General features: G+C 37.4%; 1 pseudogene; it reads left to right on the top strand.

Moving 5' to 3' along the window:
• The window catches only part of LOC110266223, a 6883-nt pseudogene extending 1294 nt beyond the window's left edge, over positions 1–5589 (top strand).

Below are 6273 nucleotides of genomic sequence, written 5' to 3'. Positions count from 1 at the left end.
TTGTGGCCTATGTGTGGATGGGTGCGAGAGAGGGAATAGAGAAGGCTACCGTACCGGTAGAAGGAGTGGTATAAAGTGGGAGTTGGCGAGCGGGGGTGAGAGAGTAAGAGAATAAAAGGAACTGATTGAGTGTTCTACTCGAGAGGGATTAAAAAAGTCATCCAATGTCTCTTTTAGAGATAAAGTCATTGGTGCAGAAAAGTCTAAGGCATTTGCATTAGTAGGGTCTTTATTTGAGGATAGTATCGCGACGGTGACAGGTAAGCAGGGTGATTCTCGTCCACCAAGTGTCAGTTTTACCAAGGAGGCAAAGAGCTGTCTAACTGAACCTTGTAAGGAAGCCATTGTGATCAAGGTGCTGGATAAGTATTATGGCTACACGGCTCTCATGCATAAGCTTCGGATAGTATGGCGCATCAAAGGAGGGTTTGATTTGTTGAATGTGGGGTTTGTATATTTTTTGGTTAAATTTGATATTGCTGCGGATTGTGAGAAAGTCATTCTTGGTGGCCCATGGTTGATAGACGGTCACTATGTTGCAGTAAAGTCATGGGATGTGGATTTTAGGCCATGCGAAAAATTCTTTGGATCAATGTTGGTATGGATTCGAGTCTCGGAATTTCCAATTTGGTGCTACCAGGAACAAGCAATGTTGCGAATTGCTTCCGGTGAAAGTAGATTTAGCCACTAAGCTTGCAAAAAGAGGAAAATATGCCCGAACTTGTGTTCAAATTAATCTTAAGTTGCCTGTAATCAAATATATTATAGTGAAGGGTGTGACTTATGAAGTGGAGTACGAGAGTTTATAGTTGATTTGTGCTACTTGTGCACGGTATGGGCATGATAAATCGTTGTGCATGGAGAAGGAGTCCTTGGAAGGAAACGGAAATTTCTTTGGTGATGGAAAAAATAATGAAGTCCCGACACTAGTGCCACACAATAATCATGAGATTCAAAAAGAGGCTAAGTCAGAAGCTCGTGATTTGGTGAGAATCCTCGTAATTTAGGTGAGAAATTAGGAGTTGTTAAAGGGAAGGATGTGGTTACGGAATTATTAGCTCCTCACGTGCCTGATGGTCATGTTAATGAGGCATGCATGGATGATGGAGAGGGCTGGCAACAAGTGTTGCGTAAGGAAAAATTCACAGTGGGCCAGTCATCAGGTTCGAAGGACCAAGATGGAAACCAGCACAAGTATGGTTCGAGAAGGGTTCCAAGGCCCAATTTGCATGGTGATGGAGGCAAATCAATTAGCATTAGGATGGGGAAGCGAGAAAAATATGAAATTACACCATCTCCATCGCGCAGAACTCCTGCACGTCGTGAAATTTCTTTACGGAAGCGTCCTTGGCCTTCCTCCCTGCAGAACTCGCCAGTTGATAAAAATTGTGGCACAATGGAGGAAACCTTAATTAGTAGATGGAAGCATGGCAGGTGCAGTGTCAGGGGGTCCGAAGGTGGCAATTATTGAGGATCAGAGTGTGCCAGTACCACAGGACAAACCACCTATTGAGGTTGGTGATTGTTTTTAGAGTTTATGTTCTTATTTATTCTGTCTTTGTTATTTATGGATAGTTTAAATATGATTATTTGGAATATTAGGGGTGTTCCTAATAATTTAGCCCGGGTGCATTGTAAGGAACTTGTTAGGAAATTTAGACCTGTTTTCTTTATTGTGGTTGAAACTCACTCCCCTTTTCAGCATTTAAAATTATTTTGGGAAAGGTTGGGGTATCACTCTGTTGGTATAGTAGAAGCAGAGGGGCATAAGGGAGGTATTTGGTTTCTCTCCTCTATGAAGGGTGTTTGTTGTAAGTTCATTGATGCTTTTGATCAGGGTGTTACTGTTGAGGTTCACTTTGATAATTTAATTTGGAGGTGTAGTGGTATTTATGGCAATCCTCAATTTAATAAAAGGGTTCTCCTTTGGGATTATCTTGTTGCACAATCCATGATTTTTCAAGGACCTTGGATTGTTCTTGGTGATTTTAATGAAGTCAAATTTTCTCATGAATCTAAGGGCTGTCAATTTTCTCATCAAAGAGCAAACATGTTTGCTACTTCGTTAGGGGATAGTGGTTTGTTTGATCTGAAACTATTGGGAGGCGATTTTCTTGGTACAGGAGGGTGAAAATTTATGTTCATGTGGCAAAAAAGCTTGATCGAGTCTGTTTAAATACTAGTTGGTTATCTATCTTTCCAGAGGCTTATGCCGAAGTTTTAAATATGTTTCAGTCTAATCATTGCCCTATTCTGGTGCGTTGTAAAGGTCATCCTCAGCCTAAAGAGAATCGACCTTTTCGATTTGTTACTGCTTGGGCTAGTCATCCTGGGTATAGGGATATTGTGAACCAGTCATGGTGGTCTGGTAATAGAGGGATTCATGGTAAGCTTTCGAAAGTACAGAAGAATTCACTAGAGTTTAACTCGAAGGTATTTGGTAACATTTTTTGTTAAGAAATGTGAATTAGAGCAGTAGATTAATTATTTACAAAAGCGTTTGGAAGTGGTGGATAGTATTTATTTGCGTCAGAAAGAGCAACAGTTGCTTGATGATTATAATAATACTCTAGTGCAAGAAGAGCTCCTATGGTTCCAAAAGTCCAGAGAGCAGTGGGTAAGGTTTGGGGATAGGAATACAAAATTCTTTCATATTCAAACTCTTGCGCGAAGGAAGTATAATAAGATTCATAGTCTTTTTCTCAAGGATGGAATGTGAGAAACTGATCCAGAGGTTCTGAGTCAAGAAGCAGAGTCTTTCTATAAAAGCTTATTCTGTCATTTATATGATGTTGATTTGAGTTGCCTTGGTGATGTGCCTCTTCCTTCTCTTAATGAGGAAGCTTGCAATAATCTTACGGCACCAGTTACTATGGAGGAAGTCAGAACAGCTGTTTTTCACATGAACTCTTTTAAAACTCCAGGTCCTGATGGGTTTCAAGCTTTTTTCTTCAAAGAATATTGGGAGATCATTGGTCTTGATGTTTGGAAGATGGTTAAGCAGGCATTCTCCGATGTTACTCTTGATCCGAGAATGTTGGAGACTTTACTGGTTCTTATTCCAAAGGTTGAATCACCGGTATCTATGAAAGATTTCAGGCCGATTAGTCTCTGCAATGTAGTTTACAAGATCATCACGAAGGTCCTTGTTAATAGGCTTCGTCCTCATCTTGCGGAGATTGTTGACCCGCTTCAAGGAGGATTTATTCCGGGACGAGAAACTCCTGACAACATCATTATTGCTCAAGAAGTCCTCCACTTTATGAAGAAGACTAAATCAAAAAAAGGCACACTGGCCTTTAAGATTGATATAGAGAAAGTTTATGACAGAGTTGACTGGAGATTTTTAGCTCATACCCTTAAGAGCTTTGGTTTTCCTATTCCTACACTTAATTTGATTATGAATTGTGTCACTGCTTATTCCTTATCTATTCTTTGGAACGAGAATCGTCTGAATGGCTTTACTCCTAGCCGAGGTCTTAGACAAGGAGACCCTATGTCACCTTATCTTTTTGTGTTGTGTATGGAGCGATTGGCATACTTGATTAGTCATCAGGTTGATTTGGGCTTGTGGGAGCCAATTTCTATTTCTAGAGGGGGACCAAGAATATCCCACTTAATGTTTGCGGATGACTTGCTTCTTTTCTGTAATGCTACAAAGAAACAAGTACAAAATGTGATGTTGATTTTAGAGACTTTTTGCAAAGCATCTGGGATGAAGATTAATGTGGAGAAGTCTAAAGCGCTTTGCTCTAAGAATGTCTCTGCAACAAGGACAGAAGTTTTCACTGGGGTATCCTCTATCAGATTTATCCAGGACTTGGGCCAGTATCTTGGAGTTACCCTTAGCCATTCTAGGGTGACTCGTTCAGCTTTCAATGGTGTCCTAGATAAGATTCAGAGTAGGCTAGCAAGCTGGAAAGAGAGTTTACTCAATAGGGCTGGTAGACTCTGCTTGGTTAATTCTATTGCCACTGCTATTCCCACGTACCAGATGCAGGTCTCTATTTTTCTCAAAGGAATCATTAGTAAATTGGAGTCTATAATGAGGAATTTTCTTTAGAAAGGACAAGTTGATGGAAGAGGATTGAATCTTGTTAGTTGGAAGGTACTGGTTACTCCAAAAAAATATGGAGGTTTGGGGATTAGAGATCCTAATTGTGTAAATATTGCTCTTCTTGGGAAGCTAGTTTGGACTTTTTTCCAGCAGCCAAACAAGCTATGGGTCCAATTGTTAGATGCCAAATACCGATCATCTCTATATGACTATTTTAATTATCCTAAGAACAAGGACTCCCCCATTTGGAGATGTCTTTGCAAGGCTTGGGAAGTGTTGAAGGATGGGTTTGCTTGGTGTATTGAAGATTTGAACAAGAATTTTTGGTTTTCTAGCTGGAGAAGAGAAGGACGGTTATCTAATGAGATGGATTATGTTCACATTTCTGATTCGAATCTCCGGATACAAGATATTTGGTCAGTTGGTAGGTGGCATTTGGATACTCTTTATTCTCCTTTATCTCAAGATCTGAAAGGTAATATTCTCTCTTACAATCCAGATGAACAAGCAGGTCCGGAAGTGGGTTGGTATTGGAGTGGGTCTGCTGCCAAAGTCTATGACTCACGCAATGGTTACTTGTGGTTGTGTAAGCAGCTGTTTGGTTGGGAGGAGTGGGAGAATTGGCTTTGGCTTTGGCGTCAGCTTGTTCCGGAAAAGCATAAGTTTTTGGCTTGGTTGTGTCTTAAGGAGGCTCTTCCTACTGCAAGTTTTCGTTTTAGAAGAGGGATGTCGTCATCGGATAGGTGTCCAAGATGTCTTTCTAGCCAAGAATCGGTTTTATATTGCATTCAGGATTGTCCAAAAGCTCAGCTTGTCTGGCATAGGTTGGATATTTCTTGTCATCCTTTGGATTTGAAGAGCTGGTTCTTGTATCATAGCAGAGAATATCCATTAAAGTTCTTTTCGAAACTTTGGTAGATATGGCGAGTAAGGAATAATGACATCTTTAATCCCTATGAAACTTGGCCTCCGGAAAAAGTGAATTGTCTGGCATTAATTTCAGAAAAGGAGCTTAGGAATATTTTTGAATTATAACGTATGTCCATTCCCTCTACTCTAAATGGTTTTTGGAATCCCCATCCATTGATACTTTTAAGATTAATTGTGATGCTAGTTATTTTGGTTCGAGTGATAGTGTTGGTTTTGCTTGTGTTATTAGAGATTGTAATGAGAGTTGGCAAAGGGGGTGTTTGGGAATGATTGAGAGTAATAGTATTCTTCAAGGAGAATTGTTTGCTATTTGGAGAGGATATCTCTTAGCTTGGATGTGGGTCAACGAGATGTTATTTGTGAGACGGATTGTGTGTAAGCATTTAATCTTGTTACTCAAGATGGTTTTGGGTTTATTGATCCATTGGTGCTCAAAATTAGAGATATCATGCATTGGAACTGGCGTGTTGATGAGAGATGCAAACACGGTGGCAGATACTATGGCAAAGATGGGGATGAAGTTACAACTTTCGCATGTAGAGCTTCTTTCACTTTAGAAAGAGTTTAAGAGTAGTCTTAAATGGAACTGTCTATCTATTTAAGCGGTTCCTTATTTTATTTGTTTTATTTTTATTTGTTTAATTTATTTAAGTCACAAAAAAAATATATTAAATTTGAAGTGTACTCAATTTGAATTAACTATTATAATTCATATAAACTCATTATTATTAAAAAATGTGCATAACCTATTTAATAATAGATAATAAAAAGGTTGATACAATATTTTATTTAAAATATATACAACAAATGACAATATTAATGTCAACCAATCATGTAAATATAACACCAAAGATTCAAATTTTAACATTTTAAAATAACTAGTAATAAATATAGATAAGATTAATAACAACAATTAATAATGTCATTCTTTTTAATATGTATATCCTCTGTTAATTTTTGTAAGTAAAAAAAAATTAAAATTCAATAATATTTCTTAATTTTTATACAACAAATTATCAATGTATATGAAAAAATAACAAAAAAATAAAGAAAAATCTGTCATTTGTAGTTCTCACTTACATAAACAAATTAGTTGATTAACGTCTTAAGAGAAAAATATTCACTTTTAAACAAAATATTTTTTATTCTTTTAAAAACATTTTTTAATAGGCAAATTTATTTTATATTTGGATAGACTTTTTAAAAAAAATAAGTATTACAAAAATTTTTTTTTAAATAAGATATTGTTAGCTTTTAAAAAAATTAATTATTTGTTTTTTTAATAG

Source organism: Arachis ipaensis, chromosome B09 (assembly GCF_000816755.2).
Source record: "Arachis ipaensis cultivar K30076 chromosome B09, Araip1.1, whole genome shotgun sequence".
Lineage (NCBI taxonomy): Eukaryota > Viridiplantae > Streptophyta > Magnoliopsida > Fabales > Fabaceae > Arachis > Arachis ipaensis.
The sequence above is the reverse complement of the archived record's forward strand: the minus strand, read 5'-3'. Positions and strand labels throughout refer to the sequence as shown.